Below are 24256 nucleotides of genomic sequence, written 5' to 3' on the forward strand. Positions count from 1 at the left end.
TCAGAAAACAAAAACACTTTTGTGAGAATTTTTACAATTTTTAGTAAAACTTTGCAATTGGTGGGTAAAAACTTAAATTTTTTTAACATTTTCAATAAGTGTAGAAGACAAAAGGAGTGCAATTATGAAAATAATTTATTTAAACATGAACTTAAATGAACAGACAATGAACAAGCAAAACAATCAGTATATATAATTTAAAAAAATAAACTTTTAAAATAAAATAAAAAATAGGGGCGATGTTTAGAAAAATATTTCCTTTTTAAAAATCCAAAAAATATATATATATAAAAAAACAAGATAAAAAAATAAGTCCATTAAATTAAAAAAAAAAACTATGTCCAACATGCTGCCCAGAGAGCTGCAGAATCCATGAGGTGGTGGAGTGGACTGGGAGAAAGGGGGAAAGGGATGAGGAAGAGCAGAAGTGGAAACAGTGTTATGGCTACATATGTTGGTTTCTGTTAATTGTACCAAGTGACAATGAAAAATTCTCAACATTAGGCATGACAGTCAGAGGGATATATTTACATATATTTATGCCTAAAAAATTGAGTCATAAAGGCCACATTCAAAAGCAGTGTAAGAAGCTCACTGCCTTTGGAGGTGGTCTTTAAGACTACTGGCCAAAGTACTTAAAAAAATGTCATTTCCCCTTGGTGTCAAATGAACTCCATCTTTTAAATATAGCCCTGGACTGTCATGCTTAATGAGAGGGTGCTCAAGCATGGCACCACTGAAACTCTGCACAAATGTAGTCATAACACTGTTGACAAATCTCCTGGATTTGTCGAGCTTCTCTGGGTTACCAACAGAAGCCCTCCACCAACACCTTGGTGTCAAAGCTGAGAACATGATGAAGGTGCCAGGGTGTTGTTGGCGAAGATGGTTAACATCTTCCTTCATCATGTTGACAAGCTCAACACTCCTCACATCTCCCATGTCATTGCCACCACAGTGGATGATGAGGATGTCAGGTGTTGTTCTTCCTCGCAGGGAGTGGGAAAGGAAGGGAAGGAGGCCTTTCCACCGCAGTCCACCCCAGCCGAACCAGCAGACGCGGACACCTGGCACGCCGAGGTCATGCCCCATGGTTGCTGCAGCTCTCTGGGCAGCACGTCGGACATAGCTGTCCCCCATGATCCAAACTGTATCTGTGGGAAGAAAATGAGAATGAAAGAAGACAAGTTAGTTATTAATGGTGGCTCTTTTTTATGACAGTATGTTACATCTATTAAAAGAGAACAAGGTAGCAACAACTTAATAGATAGATGAAATTAGACATTTTTCTATCCTTTGGAGTCAGACAATGTAATAACTGCAGTGTAAAGTATAGCTTACATTTTTTGCCTGCATCCACTGCTCCTGCGGGCACGTCGGTGGCCTGGGCGTGGCAACCAGCAGAGGCGTGGGCTTGGCGACACGCAGAGGGCTTGGCGTGGCGGCTGGCCGGGGCCTGGGCATGGGCATGGCGGCTGGCCGGGGCCTGGGCATGGGCATGGCGGCTGGCCGGGGCCTGGGCATGGCGACGCGCAGAGGGCTGGGCGTGGCGGCTGGCCGGGGCCTGGGCTGGACCACCGGCAGAAGGCCGGGCATGGCAGCTGGCTGGGGCTTGGGTGCGGTGGCCGGCTGGGGCCTGGTTGTGGCGCCTGGCCGGGGCCTGGGCTGGGCCACTGGCAGAAGGCCGGGCATGGCAGTTGGCTGGGGCCTGGGCTTGGCGGCTGGCTGGGGCCTGGTTGTGGCGCCTGGCGGCGGTGCCTTTTTTTTTCATTTTCTAAATATAAAGAAAGACAAACATCTTGTAACCAGTAGTGTACAAAGTATTGAAATGCCTTACTTCAGTAAAAGTATTAATACCACACTGTGAAAATACTCCACTACAAAGACCTGCTTTCAAAACCTCACTTTTGTAAAAGTGTTAACATTATAAAACATATTGATAAAATTACACACATCATTCATTAGACAAGATATATATATTTATATATTATATATATATATTTTTTTAACTTTATCATGGTGTGTGTTTGAAAACGGGGTACAAAAAATACGACGTTAGTCATTTTTAACAGGATCTGAGGGTTAACCCCTTAGCTACCAGCTACCAGCTACCAGGAGACAATTTGCAAAGTATTGTGCTGTGTAGTTGTCATTTAGTGGCTGGCAGCCATTTTGTGAAACGCTACTGTATTTTACTGTACAGCAGACCCCCTCCCCTCCCCTCCCCCACCACCCACGGCTGTGGGCGGCTGTGGCTCAGGAGGTAGAGCGGTCGTCCTTCAATTGGAAGATTGGTGGTTCGATTCCCGGCTCCTCCAGTCCACATGTCGATGTGTCCTTGGGCAAGACACTTAACCCCTAATTGCTCCCGTTGCTGTGCCAACGGTGTATGAATGTGTATGAATGGTTAGATTCCCTCTGATGAGCAGGTTGGCACCCTGCGTGGTAGCCCCTGCCATCAGTGTATGAATGTGTGTGAAAGGGTGAATGACTTGTCATGTAAAGCGCTTTGAGTGGTCGCACAGACTAGAAAGGCGCTATATAAGTACAGTCTATTCCATTTACCCCTTGGCTTTACTATGCTGTTTTGATTTAGTGGCTGGCAGCCATTTTGTGAAACGCTACTTTACTGTACTGTTTTCACGTTTTTCTACTGTACTTCTGAATAAGCAGAAACCCCCCCACCCACTAACGTTAATTCAGCTTTCATTCATGGCTAAATTAATAAATAAATAAACAGATACAATCTATAAAGCATTATCAAAGATACCGTTACTCAACGATCTAAGATTTAGTGAAGTCCGTCAGTAAACATCTCCTCTTTCTCAGAGTCATATTCACTATCTTCACTTTCTTCAGATACCATAACCATCTCCAAAAGCCTCCATAATTTCAGCCGCGGGAGGGGAAAATCGCCCGCCGGCGGGCGAAGGATGTTAAGGGGTTGAGTTTTGGTCCCCAGCGGACTTATTTAACTTTATTTCTTATGTAGTATAATCTCAATAAAACATGAATCATTATTTCTAGTGCTGCGGCGTTATATTTGTTTTATAAGGAACTTAACGTTACCTGCGGTCGAGTCGGTCGAGTCGGTCGCTGGAGGCTGGGCTGAGTGTAGTAGCTCCCATAGACATATAAAGAATAGACGCCGCATTGACTGCTGGTGCGCGAGAAATACGGCGGCCATCTTGGACCGGTCATTCTGCGAGTTACCTACAAGCAGAGTAAACGAGAGAAGAAAGATGCCAGAGCATTGCGCTGCATATTCTTGTGCCAATCGGCGGACTGTTGAGAACCGGGCTCGGGGGATTACTTTTCACAAGTAAGAACATCACTATTGCTTGTATTTTGTAAATAGAATATTATTTTACTGTATTTATGTCCACCAGTGACAGCCAGCTAGCTAGGCTCTGCTTAGTGCCGGTGCTCACCCGGCTATGAACTGAGACTTTATGAGTCATCTTCCATAACAGACTTTACAACTGACAAAAGAATGCTATTGTACAAAAAAAAGAAATATTACTGGTAGTATATTGACCAGTGAATTTTTCACAGGTGGCACAGACTGTATTAGTCACATGTAATCCATCCTAACAACAGTAAGATACCTGTCATGTCTCATGCCCACCTCACCTAGAAAAATACAGAACATCTGACTGTAGAAGAGTTTGCAAACAAACCTATTCACAAGTTCCATCACAAGGCACAGTGAAGGTTTGATTTAATTATCTTGTTTTTTAAAATATTGGAATCTTTGTATATTAAAGTTGCTTTGTTCTTTGTCTTTATTTTCTCTATTCTGTAAAGTGTCTTTGAGCACTGTTTATTATTATTAATATTATTATTATTATTATTATCATAAGGTGCTGAGAGTTGCAGAGAGGGTGATTCGCCAAGCTGCCACAACTCCAAAGCTGTCAACGGTCACCCACATTGTCCGGGAGGAGATTGGCACGGAGGATGCATTTCTGCTTGGGGAACACGTTGAGGAGACACAGTTTGGCATCGACAACCACCACTACAACTTGTTGTCTTAGGTTGTCTCTGTGTTTCATAAGATCAGGCTGCACCACATAGCAAAAATCACCTCTGTTGAATTACAGAAAGGGAGCACAAGAAAGAAGCTGAGCAAAACAGTACTCTTTCAAGGATTTTAGGGGTCAACAAATGCCACTCCTCAGCAGGCAGACTTCCTCCTAAGGGTCTGGGGGCTGCCCAGTACAAGGCATTTTATTGTCTTGTAATATTGTATATTATAGTATAGTTTTGTCTATTGTATTATAGTATATTATAGTGTATTTTATTGTTTATTGTATTATAGCATAGTATACTATATTATAGTGTATTTTATTGTGTATTGTATTATAGCATATTATTATAGTAGAGGTTATATTGTATTGTATCATATTATATCATGTCATATATTATATCATATTATATTTATTATATGGAGGTATAAATATTATATTAAGTTTGTTATGTGAAACTAGGTTATCTAATACTATGTTACATTATATCATGTCATGTATATCATGGCATATCATGGCACATGTAAATATTTTGTGTTATCAGTGTTTGTTCATTGTGTGTAATGTACTGGTCATATTGTTATATATACTGCAGGTATATAATGTGTCCATATATTGTTTATATATGTATATAGCCCGATTTTGTTTCTTCAACTTATTAAAACAGCTGACTTTACTGCCACGATCTGCTTCTGCCTCTATCTATATTTTAACGTGTGTGTATAGTGAGTGTTTTGCTAAATACCGAATACATCATATATCAAGACTTTTCAATTACTGTTAAACCCACTATGAATATTAAAATACGTCAAACCATGTGTCCTGTATCATAGCTACATGTATGACGTTTGCAGCAAAAGAAACCGCGTGAAAATCAGTTTAGTATTCAGTGAGTTATGATTGATTAACTGCGCTGACAGTTCATTGCGCCTGTCAAACACATTACACTGAGTGGAGCGGGTGACCGGTCCAAGATGGCGGCCCCACGTCTCGTCAGCGCCAATAGGCAGTAGCGGTCGCTGCGGCGTCTATTCTTTATATGTCTATGGTAGCTCCTAGCTGTTCTGCTAGCCTAGCTGATTAGCCTTAGGCTAGCTCAGTTCAGCGCGGTTAATTCGAGTTCAGTGGGCGGGATCTCGGTCCGTTGACCCGTTGCGTCATCGCCTCTCCTCCAAATATGGAAAGTACACGCCCACTAAAATCCAAGATGGCGCAGTCCTAACGCCCATAGTAGAGTCACAAAACACACTCCCCCAAACCAATGGGTGACGTCACGGTTGCTACGTCCATTCTTTTTACAGTCTATGCTCTGAACACATGTACAGTCTCATATTTAGTGACAGCCATAGCGCCACCTACTGGCAACAGGAAGTCACTTGCTTCATTTGTTCACTAATTACTCCCATAATCGTAAGTATTTAGGCCTGAAATTGACTCAGCTGAGACATAAGACCTTGGTGATGCTACATTCTGCAACTCATGACCCATCATCAAATACTGTTGCCATGACAACGCATTCAACGCCACGAAAATACGATTACAGTTTTCAGAGGCAAAGGATGCCTCCACGGTAACGAAAATCAACACACACATCTGGAGTGGGGTCATTTAACATCCTATATACTTCAATGGGATGGGCGTGACTAAACGGCTCAATAGCGCCCCCTTGAATATTTCAAAATTGAACCTCAGCCTTCCCGATTGACATAGAAGAATGAAATTCAATAGGTTTATGTATCATCTTCAGACGCACAAAAACACCATTTGGACCCATACCCTAAGTCCAACAGGAAGTTGGCCATCTTGGGAAAAATGCTCAATTTTGGTGCATTTTTTGGTCATTTCCAGGCATCATATTTGAACAAACTAGTCCTAGGGATTTCATCCCATCCTCTTCAAATTCACACACAATCATCTTGAGACATTGGAGATGAAAAGTTATCAAAATCTTTTTCTTCCGTCATTCCTGGTTGCCATGGTGACATGGCGAATTTCGATGTCTCGCCATGAAATTCCAAACCCTCATAACTTGACTCCACATGGTCTGAGCTTTTCCAAATTTCAGATGCTTGTTCAGGGTCCTGCTCTGAACACATGTACAGTCTCATATTTAGTGACAGTCATAGCGCCACCTACTGGCAACAGGAAGTCACTTGCTTCATTCTTTCACTAATTACTCTCATAATCTTAAGTATTTACACCTGAAATTGACTCAGCTAAGACATAACACCAGTTATCAAAATCTTTTTTATGACTTCTTCCTGTTGGGCGTGGCTGTGCAGACAATTTTGATGCTTCGCCATTAGGCAGGAAGTCCTTATAACTCCTACAGACATTGTCCTGTCTACACCAAATTCATCATGCATGTAGAGGGTCCCGCCCTGAACACATCTATGCATCAATACTGTGTCAAATACACAGCGCTACCTACTGGACACAGGAAGTCAGCCTCATATGACAAACATTATCCGATTTACATGAAATTTACAGGGTGTGTTCTCCACATTATACACTGCAACATGACATATAATTGGTGGGTGATCTCTAGCGCCACCTAGTGGACACATGCAATGTGACTTAGCCCCATCACACAGTGTTCATTACAAGCCCCGGTGCCAAGACTTCTACGTGCCCGCTGTGTCTGCCATGTGACTGCAGCATGCACCGACATGCGCGTACAAGGCGGTGCATGGGGCGCGAGGGCCCGTTCATCACTGCTTGCAGTTTTAATTCATCTTTTTCTTCTGACAAAGTAATGGCCTTTTTGACCGTGTCAAAAATTTGATATTTTATGGTTTGCATAAATGGGCGTGGCAAAATGGCTCTCTAGCGCCCCCTGCAAAACAATAAAATCGAGCCCCTCGCCTCAGATTGACATAGAGAAACGAAACTTGGTACACATGTTCATCATGTCAAGACGCCACTCCAACAGGAAGTCGGCCATTTTGAATCAAAGTATTGATTTTAATGCAGATTTTGGCATCATATTTGAACAAACTAGTCCTAGAGATTTCATCCCATTCACTTCAAATTGACACACAATCATCTTGAGACATTGGAGATGAAAAGTTATCAAAAGCTTTTTCGCCCGTCATTCCTGGTTGCCGTGGTGACGCAGCGAATTTCGATGTCTCGCCATGAAATTTCAAACCCTCATAACTTGACTCCACATGGTCTGAGCTTTTCCAAATTTCATGTTTGTTCAGTGTCCTGGTCTGAACACATGTACAGTCTCATATTTAGTGACAGTCATAGTGCCACCTACTGGCAACAGGAAGTAGGGTATGGGATGAAATCTCTAGGCAATGTTCGTTTAGACTTTTTAGTGCATCTTGACATGATGAACATGTGTACCGAATTTCGTTACTCTGTCAATCTGTGGCGAGGGGCTCGATTTTCTTGATTTTGCAGGAGAGCCATTTTGCCACGGTCATTTATGCAAACCATAAAATATAAAATTTTTCGCCAGGTCTGGCTTGCATGCACACTTTGGTGACTTTTGGGGCACGTTTAGGGGGCTGTTACTTTGTCAGAAGAAAAATAATAAAGAGAAGAAGAATAATCATGGTAAAAACAATAGGGCTTCGTGCTGGCCAGCGCTCGGGCCCTAATAATCTTGATAGATACAATAGGGCTTCGCGCTGGTCAGAGCTCGGGCCCTAATAATCCGGACAAATACAATAGGGTTTCGCGCTGGTCAGCGCTCGGGCCCTAATAATCCGGACAGACACAATAAGGCTTCGCGCTGGTTAGCGCTCGGGCCCTAATAATCCGGACAAATACAATAGGGCTTCGCGCTGGTCAGCGCTTGGGCCCTAATAACATCGCCTCCGCTAAATGGCCTGCCTCTTTCTCTGAGCCATGAATCAGATCCAATGATTTCAATCCTGTAGCAGCATGTCATACATGCAAATGAATCCAGTGTGGCCCTTTGCCTTTGGGAATACATCAATTATTTGGCATGGAAATTTGATTGTCCAGCAACCTAACAGCCATGATTTTCCCCCTCTGGTTGACAATGAGATAATTATTCTTTATGACATGTGTCTGTCAAAGTGTTTGTGTGGATTACCCTGACAGCTTGGACACTGTGAAAAATAGCAGGGAAATAATGATCATCTTATTATTAATCACCCAAAAGAAACACCAGACATCATTTTATTTTTATGGAATTTCATTATCCTAATATGTACATGTGTGCATTACCACAAGATGCATAGCCAATTTGTACAGTATATGCAGATAGCTGAGCAATAGTGTAAGTATATAAAACACATTAAAATATGTTAATAATATTAATAACTATGCAAAATAAACTATTTAGTCCTATTTGGGTGGTTGTTTCAGTTTGGCATAATTTAATGAGAAATATTGCAATTTCTCAATAAATGGTGGGGAAACAGTTTTATGGGTAAGCCTTTTTGATCTTCTGGAGAAGTGCATCTGCCATTTCCAATAAACAAAATGTGTTTCACTGTGTTACACAAGAGAGATGCAACACCCCTTGATCTTATTTGACTCAAAATAGCCAGACAAAATGACAGAAAAGTATTGCAATTTTTTCATTTTCCTGCATCTGAAGCTCCTGCTCCTTCAAAGGGATACAAGATGCCAGTGGACGAGGTGCAGTGACACTAAATAATGCTATTTTCCTGGCAGAGCCCCTGAATGGAAAAACATGTTTTTTTTTCTGTGCTTCTTTTGAGTATTCAACACCCTAAGTACTGTAGTGTCCAGCATGTTTTCATGTGGATTTTGGAGTCCAGGTCAGACAATTTTGTAATAAAGCTTATTTTAGATGAGTGAAATGAGAGGACATACAGCAGCTTTGATCTGCAGCAACACACACTTTTCTTCCTTGCATATTATTGGCAGAACATTTTCAAATGTTTTTAAAACAATATCCTGGCTGAACATTGACAGATATGACAGTTTTGGACAATCTCTGAACATGTTTTCCTCTGGTGTTAACTATAATCAAAATAACATAAATTGTACCCTAATTCTTTTACTCAAAAACGAGTGGTATAATTTCAGGCAAATGAGAGCGATTGACCATGGAATCCAAAAAAGAATTGTAGAACTTGTAGAACTGAAGTGAATAAATCAAGTTGGTGAACACCAAATGGTGTGTACCGAGTTTCGTTTGTCTATGTCAATCTGCGGTGAGGGGCTCAATTTTATTCATTTGCCAAGGGGGCGCTACAGAGCCATTTTGCCACACCCATTTATGCAAACCATAAACCATAAAATATCAAATTTTTCGCCGGGTCTGGCTTGCATGCAAACTTTAGTGAATTTTGGGGCATGTTTAGGGGGTCAAAAAGGGCGTAATCGTGACAGAAAAAAAAGAAGAATCATGGCAAATACAATAGTCATGAAACAAACAAATCTCATGAAATCATTAGTACACCATGGCAGTAATGATTTTAGTCATAAAACACACATTTTAGTAAAATAACAAAATATAATAATAAAGCCAATTAAAGCTGCAAGCAGCGATGAACGGGCCCACGCTCCCCCACGCATGTCGGGCTGTGGCTCAGTTGGAGAATGTAGTATCACCAAGGTCGTATGTCTCAGCTGAGTGTATGTCAGGTGTAAATACTTAAGATTATGGGAGTAATTAGTGAAAGAATGAAGCAAGTGACTTCCTGTTGCCAGTAGGTGGCGCTATGACTGTCACTAAATATGAGACTATACATGTGTTCAGACCAGGACGCTGAACAAGCATATGACATTTGGAAAAGCTCAGACCTTGTGGAGTCAAGTTATGAGGGTTTGAAATTTCATGGCGAGACATCGAAATTCGCTGCGTCACTTCGGCAACCAGGAATGATGGAGGAAAAAGCTTTTGATAACTTTTCATCTCCAATGTCTCAAGATGTTTCTAAGCGAATTTGAAGTGGATGGGATGAAATCCCTAGGACTAGTTCGTTCAAATATGAGGCCTGGAAATGAGCAAAAAATTCACCAAAATTGAGCATTTTTCCCAAGATGGCCGACTTCCTGTTGGACTTAGGGTATGGGTCCAAATGGCGTTTTTGTGCGTCTGGAGATGATACATAAACCTATTGAATTTCATTCTTCTATGTCAATCGGGAAGGGTGAGGTTCAATTTTGAAATATTCAAGGGGGCGCTATTGAGCCGTTTAGTCACGCCCATCCCATCGAAGTATATAGGATGTTAAATGAACCCACTCCAGACGTGTGTGTTGAGTTTCGTTACCATGGACGCATCTTTTGCTCCTGAAAACTGTAATCGTATTTCATGGCGTTGAATGTGTTGTCATGGCAACAGTATTTGATGATGGGTCATGAGTTGCAGAATGTAGCATCACCAAGGTCTTATGTCTCAGCTGAGTTAATTTCAGCTGTAAATAGTTAAGATTATGGGAGTAATTAGTGAAAGAATGAAGCAAGTGACTTCCTGTTGCCAGTAGGTGGGGCTATGACTGTCACTAAATATGACGCTGTACATGTGTTCAGACCAGGACGCTGAACAAGCATATTAAATTTGGAAAAGCTCAGACCATGTGGAGTGACGTTATGAGGGTTTGAAATTTCATGGCGACGCATCGAAATTTGCTGCGTCACCACAGCAACCAGGAATGACGGGGGAAAACGCTTTTGATAACTTTTCATCTTCAGTGTTTCAAGATGATTCTGTGTGAATTTGAAGTGGATGGGATGAAATCTCCAGGACTAGTTCGTTCAAATATGATGTCTGGAAATGACTAAAAAATTCACCAAAATTGAGCATTTTTCCCAAGATGGCCGACTTCCTGTTGGACTTAGGGTATGGGTCCAAATGGCGTTTTTGTGCGTCTGGAGATGATACATAAACCTATTGAATTTCATTCTTCTATGTCAATCGGGAAGGGTGAGGTTCAATTTTGAAATATTCAAGGGGGCGCTATTGAGCCGTTTAGTCACGCCCATCCCATCGAAGTATATAGGATGTTAAATGAACCCACTCCAGACGTGTGTGTTGAGTTTCGTTACCATGGACGCATCTTTTGCTCCTGAAAACTGTAATCGTATTTCATGGCGTTGAATGTGTTGTCATGGCAACAGTATTTGATGATGGGTCATGAGTTGCAGAATGTAGCATCACCAAGGTCTTATGTCTCAGCTGAGTTAATTTCAGCTGTAAATAGTTAAGATTATGGGAGTAATTAGTGAAAGAATGAAGCAAGTGACTTCCTGTCGCCAGTAGGTGGCGCCATGACTGTTACTAAATATGACGCTGTACATGTGTTCAGACCAGGACGCTGAACAAGCATATTAAATTTGGAAAAGCTCAGACCATGTGGAGTGACGTTATGAGGGTTTGAAATTTCATGGCGACGCATCGAAATTTGCTGCGTCACCACAGCAACCAGGAATGACGGGGGAAAAAGCTTTTGATAACTTTTCATCTCCAGTGTTTCAAGATGATTCTGTGTGAATTTGAAGTGGATGGGATGAAATCTCCAGGACTAGTTCGTTCAAATATGATGCCTGGAAATGACCAAAAAACTCACCAAAATTGAGCATTTTTCCCAAGATGGCCGACTTCCTGTAGGACTTAGTGTATGGGTCCAAATGGCGTTTTTGTGCATCTGGAGATGATACATAAACCTACCGAATTTCATTGTTCTATGTCAATCTGGTGTGTGTTGTCATGGCAACAGTGTGTGATGATGGGTCATGAGTTGCAGAATGTAGCATCACCAAGGATTTATGTCTCAGCTGAGTCAATTTCATGTGTAAATACTTAAGATTATGGGAGTAATTAGTGAAAGAATGAAGCAAGTGACTTCCTGTCGCCAGTAGGTGGCGCCATGACTGTTACTAAATATGAGACTGTACATGTGTTCAAATGAATTAGCTCGGTTAACTGGCAAAACAGACAGGTAGAATTAGCCAATCACAAAAAGGTAGGTCAGTTTAGTCAATCACAAAAAAGTAGGCCCGTTTCTACGCAGCGACAGGTTGCTAAGGGCAGCTAAGGGCCAGCGGTTGCTACGGTGATTTGAGAATGTGCTTGGAAAAAATTCTCAAAATTCTGAAGAATTTGGCTTCTGACAAGGTCCCGAACAATTGCAAACTGTGAGAAAACCGTAACTCCTGTCCAAAAACCGAAAAACACAGTGAGAGACACAGAAGCCGGCAGATTCTGACAGTGTTTATTTTATTCACATATTCCTTAAAATGAGCGAGTAAGCTCAGTGTGAAGACAGAGTGAGATTCTTTTGAAAAAAGAAGACGATTACATTAGGGTCAATGGGGAGCGAGACAGGTATTGCTGCCGGTCTCGGCCCCCCGTTTAAATTTTGTGCGGACCCCGCCTGTCAAAGTCACATTTTATGAATCCCAACACCTATGTCTACATTTTGACTAAAAATTATTTGTCTACTTTTTACGGTTTGGCCGTGAGCTCGAGTTAAAAATATAAATTGAGGTTATTTTTTACTGCTTCTCTCACTCAAGCTAACTGCCGCTTCCACTCTAACTTTGAAGAAAAAGTGATTTCCACTCCTCGTTTGACTGCTTATAGTTTGAAAAGTTTACATTTTATGGAAAAACAGTTTGGTATTTTTCCAGAGAGCACAAATTTTCCTCTGTTTCAAAGTTTGAATCACGTTTCTACGTGCGCGTATGACTCAGAAAAAAGTTGAAAAAAGTTGAAATTTTGTGGGTTTTTCAAAAAATTCCCATTCATTTCCAATGGAGAAATCTCCCAGTTTTTTTGGGAATAACTTTGGGAAAAATTGGAATTTCAACATCAAAAGTCATATCACCTCTTTCCCAATCGAGCCGCACGTTTTGATGTATATATTGTTGGGGTTTTCTCAAAGCTGCGGGAGGAGTTACGTGCCGAAATTTGGCGGAAGAATAATAATAAGAAGCAGAATAATAAGTATGGAGAAGATTAATAGATGCCTCGGGGCCCTAATAATAAAAGGAAAGCACATGCTGTGTGCACCCTCTGCCATGCAACAGCAGCCTACAGCAGCACCTACAAAACAATTTAAATGCAGCTTAATGCACTTTAAGTGCACAGTAAAGGTACTTAAACAACAACAAAATTATTTAGTGTGCACAATTCGCAAAGTGCAGATTTGTGTGCTTAAGAAATACAAACTAAGGTGCTTAAACTACATAAATAATTATTCAGCATGTAACAGATATGCAAGGGTTAATACACAAAACACATATTACACTGTGCCAATTTAGATTTCACTTTCAAAATAACAAAGCTAACATCTTTAGCATAAGTGAATGGCATTACCATTGTGTGTTTGTTAGCGTTAGCGGCTATCGCAGGAACATTAGCATTAGCGGCTAGCGATTAGCACGGTCAAATCATCTCTCACCAATGCGGTTTTCCTCCTCTTGTGATGACAGCTCCTTCTCACTGTGCTTTCACAGGATCACGGTGAAGTTCTCTAGCCGTTTTTCTGTTTTTGTTTCACGTGTTGTGTGTCTTGATGGTTGCTCTCGCTCCTCGCTGCAGCTCAAGAAAAAGGAAACCCCAAGCGCAGAGGTCAACTAGGCGGGAGCTGACACCTGATCGGTCGGCTCAGCCAGCATCTCAACATGCAACAGGAAGTAGACGCTGGCAGAGGAAACAATCCTTTCAAAATAACAGCACGGAGCATTTCAAAATGCACAGATTATTTAACATTGGGATGAGAACTCAGGATTTGTCCAACAGAATGTAATTTCTAGTACTGCAGATACTAGTTTGTAAGATATGGAGGACAAGCTTCAGCTGAAATTTAGAATTTAGAAGAAACAATTTTGCATTTTGAGGACTATAGGTTTTGTACTCCATCCCTTCGTGGAATTTTCCTATGGAAGTACTTCATAGCCAGTACGGAAAGGAGGAATGATTGCAGTCACTAATGACTCTTTTGATATATGTACAGGCATGTGAGTATTATATTAAGATTGACTTGACTTTTCTCCAGTAGTCCTCTTCTCCCTGTTTCCTGAATTTTAACATCTCTGTAGGTCGATCTGATCCATCCAACATCATGTCATCTCAAATTTAAAGATGGACCCAGTCCACACAGTTGTAGGTTTACAGGAATTACAAGAGAGGCACACAAAAATCCTGTATTAATTTTTTTATGTCTGGGATCTGAAATCCAGTGCTTGACAACAGATAATCTGGCATTCTTGTCTCTGTTGAGATTTTGTAGATGTTTTAATTAATATTTAATCATAGCCAAACATTGCTCAAACAACTTTATTTTAGCAGTTATCAAAATCTAAATTAACTTAATTAACTAAATTAACACATATGTCACAATGAATCAAATACTGTTTGGCGGAGACTTTTGAGAGATTTACATGCTTATATGGAAATAGTCAAATTAAACAACAGGCAAATCCACAGTGGTCCAACCATAAATAGCATACAGATCCTTGTAAATTAATTACACAGTTACCACAAAATTAGATGCCCTATTGTACATGACAGTAGACATTGGGTCTTCCACATCCTTAAAAAGTAGTCAATTTTATTTGCCTCTTCCCAGCAAAAAACCCACAGTAGATTTGGCTATTTTTCTCTTTCTTTTTTCTATTTTATGCATCTGTCCTAGCAGACACCAGCTTATTACAACCCATTGATCTGCTTTTGGCCATTATGAAATGCTACTCTATAAATAACAAAGCAGCAATCCATAGGCAGCTTTCACATGGTCTCAAAGTGTAAGTAGCCCATACAAAAGAGCGGCTGGTTGCTAGGAGCACAAAAGCACCACAGCCATTAGTAGACTGATAGAGTTTTGCCTCCTGCCATGAGGACAAAACTATAATTAGATATTAATTGGAGATTCTATTAAGGCCCTACTGTGTATGCATGTGCCTGCATGCATGCGTGTGCACGTGTGTGAGGTGTCAAATGCCTCACTAGCGCCTACTAGACATGTACCGTAAAAAACGGTATATGAGACCCACTTTAAACACTATTTTTTTTCATTGAAAAGTGGGCTGCGTCTTTTATACCTGTGTGTCCTATACAGCAGTAAAACAGAGAGTGGTTGAGTGGTGGTGTGTTGTCCACACTAGGGATGCAACAGTACTCAGTAAAATATTGAACCGCTTGGTCCACTCTGCACGGAACAATACGCCCTCATGGACAGCGGGTTTTCGGTTTTGCGATTCATTTTGCATTGATGCTTTACAGGCCACTGTATGTGTGTACTGTTGTAACTGGAGCCAGGTTCAAAGTGCGGCTCACACACAGAAGTGGAAAAAAGAAAACAAAGAGGCATGGCCAGCACTAGCGGAGGAGTTGAGAGACAAAAGTTTGAAAAAGCACCAACTTCATTCAAATCTCCAGTGTGGGTTAATTTCGGTTTCACCATTGAATACAACGATGAAGGAGTGAAAACTGTTGACAGAAATTCTCTCTCGTTCCGGGAGTCTCCCACATCTTGATAGCGGCTCCCTGACGACCCGCAAATGAGCTACAAAATCTACAGCTACAGAATCTGGAGAAAGCAAACGAGAGTGCGCTGTAGAGAATGACTGCACATGTGTGTGTGTGACTATCAATGCAGCATGTATAAGAGCACATCGTCCTTATAGCTCTGTCTGCATTGCAGCTTAATAGACCAATCACACCTACACCCAGTGTTTTAATTTTTATACATATTTTATACTACTGGATAGTGTATTGTAATAGTAATTTCAACTCCTTTGTAAAATACTCAACCTCCCCCTTCTCACCAAGATATCAGACTTTTAAATGTAATTGTAAATTCAGTTCCTTTGCATTTCTACTACCTGAGACACCCATTCAAACCTTGTGTATTTTAAATTAGGTTGTCTAGACCTCTTAATTTCACACTTCAGGGGGTCAGCGCCGATTCCTGCGAAAGACAAAAGAGTGGGGCTGACCCCACAGCAGACAAAGGATGTTAAACACACCCCAGAGGTGGGCCTTTCCCTCAGGTATAAATGTTCAAGTTTCCCCATGCTTGGGGTCTTTCTTCATTCAGAACCGCTTCCATGTTTTGTTGATTGACCTTTTCTTTGCAAAGAAAATAAAACCTTGTCGGCCGACGGAAGTCTCTATTTCATTCTTCACCAAGAGCACAGAATTTCCACGACAGTATACAAGTAGTCAAGGAATAAGAGGCAGTTTATCATTTGAAAGTTTTGTGTTTAGTAAGTTTAGTAACTTAACTTGAAAGAAAAGTGTTATATTATTCAGTACACCAGTGATACAGGGAAATGCAGTTTTTGCTGACAAGCAAAATAAAGAGAATTTTGGGAGAAAATAAGTTGTTGTTCTCTTTACGCACAAAACGCGCACTGAAACCGAACAGAAACCGTGGTACAGACCATACCGTGGGTTACCTGTACCGTTGCACCCCTAGTCTATACTAAGAATGATAACTATAACAATATCTATAACTGTATAGACCAAACTGACCTGAGTGACAGCAGCAGACGTTGAAGCACAATGTGTAAAAGCACACAATGCTTTGTTTGACTCTGGGACTGACACAGAGTCTGGGGCAAGGTTATTATAGTTTTGACATTTTCATTAGTTTTTATTTTTATTTAGTTTAGTTTCAGATAGTTCAACAAGTGATTTAGTAGTTTTAGTTTAGTTTTTATTTTGAGGAATTGGCTAGTTTCAGTTTAGTTTTTATTTAGTTTAAGTCTTAGTTTTAGTTTGCAGGTATTAAGAGAAAGCCTTGACTTGTAGAAGCTGCAGATGGATGAAAGAATGTGTGACACACCACATATGATTTATCAAGTCCTTTAATTTCATTCTTTAACCATCACCTGCAGGTAAATCAAAAGTAAAACTTGAAATGATCTGTATTCCAAAATAATAAACAGTTGTGAACCTCCAGAAACAAAGCAAAATATTCATTTTTTTAAACCTTTGACATGTGACATTAGTGACACTCCTATAACTGAAAAACAAATCCAATTTGTCTCACCTTGTCCAGTCATAATGCTCCGTTATTTCACAGGTGGCTTTTGTTTGAACTTTTATTTAACAGGCCCTTATCCAAAGATGAGAGAGAGAGACGAGATGGTTTGAACAGCTTAAAGAAGCAGCTATATTTACATCTCTGGTCTCAAATTGGAATTGTTTTACTAATTCCTATGTAACCATAAGAGACAATAAGCTGAAATGATCTTCACTATTATGAAATCTCTATAAAAATGGTCTCCGTTGTGGAGGGGACTAACAAACATGCAAATACACACACAGGCACACATACCGCTCTCACTACATATCTTTAGTGCAGTAACTTTTTGTTAGTCTTGAGGAAAAAGCATTGCTCAAGAGAAGTCTTTTCAGATTTCTCAGACCCGACGATAGAAGTCCACACAGAGAAAATGCGCTCCACAGATGCTTTGGAGGCAGGGGCACTGACTAAATCTAAAGCCATTGGCTTGAATAAATTCCTTGCTGGATCTCATCCATGTACTTTGTCATCTCACTTGATGGAGAGTTCATGACATTATTGCCTGACCTGCTCCCTTCCAGGCAGGATGAATCTCTTGAGGGCTTTGGCTACCGGTGAGGCATTTTCATCTGTGGTGAAATGAGACTGTCCTGCTAGGGCCTTGCACAACGGAATCTGCTGCTTTCTGCAAAGATTTCAGTTCTGCTGACTGCGTGTAACCAATGTTAATCTGTGCATTTTGAAATGCTCCGTGCTGTTATTTTGAAAGGATTGTTTCCTCTGCCAGCGTCTACTTCCTGTTGCATTGTCAGCTCCCGCCTAGTTGACCTCTGCGCTTGGGGTTTCCTTTTTCTTGAGAGCTGCAGCGAGGAGCGAGAGCAACCATCAAGACACACAACACATGAAACAAAGACAGAAAAACTATAAAAGTTGATTAAGTCGTAAAAACGGCTAGATAACTTCACCGTGATCCTGTGAAAGCACAGCGAGAAGGAGCTGTCATCACGAGAGGAGGAAAACCTATGGAGTTAGATTTGTTTCATAATGTTGTGTGTGTGCAGATCGACAATCTGTGTGTAAATGTGTAATCTGTAAATATAAACACCTTCCACAAATACAAAAAAAAGATTTGTATACTCACAAAAATATTTTGCAAATATAAAACGGATCTGCAAATACACAAACAAATTCCACAAATATAAAAAATGCATTAAATTAATTTTGTGAACTCAGTTTTTATTTGTGAATCGAAAAAACATTTGTGGATCTCAGTTCTACGCTTGTGGATTTGCTTTTTACACACACGGAGTTTTGAAACAAACTTTCCGCCGGTCCGAACGAAAATCCACTCGTATCACTCGGCTATTTTCGGATAGCAAGTGATCGCCTACTGGTGACGTCATTTCCGCATATCAAAGTAAGAGCACGCAGTCTTTCTATGAGCTTTTTAAAATGTTTATCAGCGATAAGTGACGTGCATTCATGGTTTCATGTTAATGTCATACAGTGATTATTAGTGTATGTTTATTTGTTCTATGTATATTATCTAGCACACACTGTCATATACATTTCTGTTTGAGTATGAAAGGCACCAGGATGCTTGTGGGCAACGTTCAGCTCTCTAAAGCGGTGGCTTGGCTGCTTCTTCAGTAAGCAGTTATCAGCCACCTCATCCTTAATATATTTCATTTATTCTTTCAGATGGGTAAAAGTCACAACGCACTTCATCTTATTAGTAGTGTACTCTTACTAATGTAGTTTTAATGTCTATGTGTAAGCATTCATGTTGCGGGCTGGGAGAACGAACAGGGTGCAGGATTTTATACATTTCAAATATGATTAAGATGCATTGTAAATAGACCAGAAGTCATAACAATCCAACCTGTAAAGAGGACCCCTGTAGAAGATGCTGGTGACTGACATCCAGACATCTCTTCACAACCTTTCAATACTAGTGTAATCAGTAGAAAATTATAGGGTTTAAGATTTAGACATTTTCAGCACAGCATTTAAAAGACAATTTTTATTGTTAAACAATAATGAAAATAATAATAATAATAATGATAATATATTTTGCATTTGTATTCATTCTGTTTTATGAATAGCTGTGTTTATTTATTTATTTATTTTTTATTATTGTTTAACGATAAAAATTGTCTGAACATTGCCCACAAGCATCCTGGTGCCTTTCATACTCAAACAGAAATGTATATGAAAGTGTGTGCTAGATAATATACATAGAACAAATAAACACACACTAATAACCACTGTATGACATTAACATGAAACCATAAATGCACGTCACTTATCGCTGATAAACATTTTAAAAAGCTCATAGAAAGACTGCGTGCTCTTACTTTGATATGCGGAAATGACGTCACCAGTAGGCGATCACTTGCTATCCGAAAATAGCCGAGTGATACGAGTGGATTTTCGTTCGGACCGGCGGAAAGTTTGTTTCAAAACTCTGTGTGTGTAAAAAGCAAATCCACAAGCGTAGAACTGAGATCCACAAATGTTTTTTCGATTCACAAATAAAAACTGAGTTCACAAAATTAATTTAATGCATTTTTTATATTTGTGGAATTTGTTTGTGTATTTGCAGATCCGTTTTATATTTGCAAAATATTTTTGTGAGTATACAAATCTTTTTTTTGTATTTGTGGAAGGTGTTTATATTTACAGATTACACATTTACACACAGATTGTCGATCTGCACACACACAACATTATGAAACAAATCTAACTCCATAAAAACCGCATTGGTGAGAGATGATTTGACCGTGCTAATCGCTAGCCGCTAATGCTAATGTTCCTGCGATAGCCGGATTCCATTCACTTATGCTAAAGATGTTAGCTTTGTTATTTTGAAAGTGATATCTAAATTGGCACATTGTAATATGTGTTTTGTGTATTTAACCCTTGCATATCTGTTACATGCTGAATGGTTATTTATGTAGTTTAAGCACCTTAGTTTGTATTTCTTAAGCACACAAATCTGCACTTTGCTAATTGTGCACACTAAATAATTTTGTTGTTGTTAAAGTACCTTTACTGTGCACTTAAAGTGCATTAAGCTGCATTTAAATTGTTTTGTAGGTGCTGCTGTAGGCTGCTGTTGCATGGCAGAGGGTGCACACAGCATGTGTTTTCCTTTTATTATTAGGGTCCCGAGGCATACTATTAATCTTCTCCATACTTATTATTCTGCTTCTTATTATTATTCTTCCACCAAATTTCGGCGTGTAACTCCTCCCGCAGCTTTGAGAAAACCCCAACAATATATACATCAAAACGTGCTATGACTTTTGGTGATGAAATTCCAATTTGTCCCAAAGTTAGTTCCCAAAAAACTGGGAGATTTCTCCATTGGAAATGAATGGGAATTTTTTGAAAAACCCACAAAATTTCAACTTTTTTCACCTTTTTTCTGAGTCAGGCTCTCTCATACGTGCACGTAGAAACGTGATTCAAACTTTGAAACGGAGGAAAATTTGTGCTCTCTGGAAAAATACCAAACTGTTTTTCCATAAAATGTAAACTTTTCAAACTATAAGCAGTCAAACGAGGAGTGGAAATCACTTTTTGTGGAAGCGGCAGTTAGCTTGAGTGAGAGAAGCAGTAAAAAATAACCTCAATTTATATTTTTAACTCGAGCTCACGGCCAAACCGTAAAAAGTAGACAAATAATTTTTAGTCAAAATGTAGACATAGGAGTTGGGATTCATAAAATGTGACTTTGACAGGCGGGGTCCGCACAAAATTTAGACGGGGGGGCCGAGACCGGCAGCAATACCTGTCTCGCTCCCCATTGACCCTAATGTAATCGTCTTCTTTTTTCAAAAGAATCTCACTCTGTCTTCACACTGAGCTTACTCGCTCATTTTAAGGAATATGTGAATAAAATAAACACTGTCAGAATCTGCCGGCTTCTGTGTCTCTCACGGTGTTTTTGGTTTTTGGACAGGAGTTACGGTTTTCTCACAGTTTGCAATTGTTCGGGACCTTGTCAGAAGCCAAATTCTTCAGAATTTTGAGAATTTTTTCCAAGCAGATTCTCAAATCGCTGTAGCAACCGCCCGCCCTTAGCAACCGTAGGGCCTTAGCAACCTGACGCTGGGCAGAAACTGACCTACCTTTTTGTAATTGGCTAATTCCACTTGTTTGTCTGTTTTGCCAGTTAACTGAGGTAATTTATTTGAATGGAGTGATTAATTCATGTTTACTGTGGACAAAATAAATAGTTTTATTGTTTTGTATTGTAGTTATATGATTTGTGGTATACAAAAAGATTCAACATTTATCAATAGAAGATGAACAAAATGTACATAATATAATTTCATAGAACCAAGTAATTTAAAATAAAAAGTATAATAAAATCTACTCTCTAAATTATTTGAAGATTTACTTAATAATTTCATAACAGTGATGTTCCTGTCTGTGGAAAAATGAAGTAGACTTTAATTAATAAGTTTAAATAAATATTATTTATGCTAAAATATGATTAACATTCACTTAATATTTTCAGGGATGTTAAATTGAGAATAAAGTACATTCATTAAGAAAAAATATATCATGTACTCATCCCGACAGTAGCCCCATGGCACTCAAAATCTCCCTGGAATTTTCTAGTTAGTGCCACAAAAAACCTGAACTATCCCTAAGGGGCAGAGGGGAGTACCATACCTCATCAAATATGCCAGGACTGTTGGAACAATCTTCTCGTTCTACCAGGCCTCCAGTAATAGGACCAGCAGTCTTAAAGCGACTCTTACTTTTCTTGAATTTCACACAGCACATTGAAATCCCTCCTATGTCCCACCCCAGCACTCCCTTCCCCCCTCCGTGAACGCACACTACAATAGTTTTCTGATATAGTTTTCTTTTTCCCCGTGGGAGCGGCTGGAGGTGGAAGCTGTGACCCGCTTTTGTTCGTCATCGTCAATCGCTACTGTCTGTTTATGGCTATCTCCGTGGATCCACAACAGATTCTCTTCCAGGTGGGGGTGCACATGCAATTACGTATTGCGGAAGGGGGAAAAAGGCAGGTCGCTCGGCCCATCATATCATTCGGACCAATCCTGTTCATAATCTTTATGGATTACTTCATATTAAGTAATATAATCCTGGGCAGCTGTAGGACTGCTCCAAAAGAATTTCATTGTCTTGTGCAATGACAATAAAGATTATTCTATTCTATTCAAAGTGCTTGTAAAAGTGGTCTTTGATCAGGTCAGTATCTTCCTCAATGGAACAATCATATAAGAGAAATTTCAATCAGGTTTTAGATCCAACCACCAGGGCCGTTTCAAGGAATTTGGGGGCCCCAAACAAAATGGACTTGGAGGCCCCCCCCACCACCACCGCCCGCCGACGCCGACACCCCCTGGACCACAGAAAAAAAAAACCTACACCTCACCATCCCACCCCGCCCGCCCAAAGCCTACAGGAACCACAGCATAGACACACTGTTGAAGTTCAACCACACATTATATCAATAAAATATTTCTTAACAGTGCAAATACTGCTTACAAATGTTGCATATAGGCTACTGCACACATAGTATGTTTACTCATTTATTAGAACATTTGCAATCAACATATAAACAAACTGCAAATTTGGTATTAAATATAAAATCCAACATAGATAAAAGTACACACACACATATAAGATTAACCTTTAAAAAATATGCAAAATATCTACATCTGCTGTTTGCGAGCCTTGGCTTCAGCAAAGGCAACCACAATGTCCTCCATGTCCAAAGACCGGCGAACATCACGCTCAATTGACATAACGGCCAGTTCTGTGAGCCTCTCTTGGCTCATGGTGGACCTCATATATGTCTTTATCAGCTTCAAAGTTGAAAAGCTCCTCTCACCTGAGGCCACAGTCACAGGGAGAGTCAGTAGGTAGCTAACATAAACAGGGATCATCCCTATGTTCCCCCGGGTCCTATGTTCTCCGCTTTGTATGTGACCGGGGAACATAGGGATGATCCTGTCTACAGTTAGCCTGTTAGCTCAGTTAGCAGCCGAGCTAGCAACCATAGACTGTACAGCAACCGAGCTAGCCGCCGAGCTAGCAGCTGAGTTAGCCGCCGAGCTAACAGCGGAGATAGCCGCTGAGCTAGGAACATAGGACCCGGGGAACATAGGTACAGTGTGGGGGGCCCCCTTGAGGGGGATTCCGATAACAATGTCGCTGCACTTTCCTGCATTGACCATCACAGCATTAAAGGGACGCGCACACAGTTTGTCGTTGCATTCAATTCAAAACCAGTCGTTGTCTGGGGGCCCCCAGCCAGCTCGGGGCCCCAGGCAATTGCTTGGTTTGCCTGTCCTGTTGCGACGGGCCTGCCAACCACAACACAAAAACCACCCTAGTCAAAGTCAAGACTTTCTACTGACCTAAACCAAGTGTCAGCAGTGGTGACTGGTCAAAGCGGGGTGCTCGGGTGCCTCCGTCAAAATCCACCGCCTCCATCTGTGTGTGCGGCGGACAGCGGGAGGTGTGAGGACCCAAGAGATCTCACGAATTCACAGATAATTGCGCAATGTACTTTCTATATAAATAACCACAAAACCAACACATGCATTCGGAGGAGTAGTAGGCGTGCTGACCTGTTGATCTGCCATGTCGTTTTCAAGGTATAGTGCTGGGAAATATGATCCACCGTGAACACAGTGTATTTTATTTTGAAACTACACGTTTTTATTTTGTATTTGTGCTTGACTTCCTGTCCCCCACGATCTGCTCTGTGCTGAACTGCTGCGCCGTGATCCGGTATCTGGCAAAAATAGAAGCTCTGTTTATGTGCTCCAGCAGTCCGGAGGCCTCCGGAGCGCAGCCATGACGGAGCCGTTCCGCAGCCGGTGGAAGTACACACATTGACTACAATGGAAATGGGTCGGATCCGCAGACACATCTGGTGGAATTTAGCTGTTACTGTCACCGCTCCCTCCCCCTTCATCCACTCTACCTCACTCCACCACAGTTAACACAACATCGTCTTGTAGCTGCTCTCTGACGGAGCAACTCTGTCCTTCATTCAGTGTTTTGAACTTTTATAAATAACAGGGAGGCAGAATAAAGTAGTAGTATCCCCGCATTGAACAAACTGTCTGAGAGCGTCTCACACACACACACACACACACACACACACACACACACACACAGAGTGAGTTAGCTGTTCCTCTCCTGTGTGACAGAGACAACAGTGTAGAGTTGTCTGACTGTAAATTTTCAGCCGTCTCCATGTTTCAAAGGCATCTCATATACATACTCTTGTTTTGT

This window comes from Scomber japonicus, chromosome 9, assembly GCF_027409825.1.
Source record: "Scomber japonicus isolate fScoJap1 chromosome 9, fScoJap1.pri, whole genome shotgun sequence".
Lineage (NCBI taxonomy): Eukaryota > Metazoa > Chordata > Actinopteri > Scombriformes > Scombridae > Scomber > Scomber japonicus.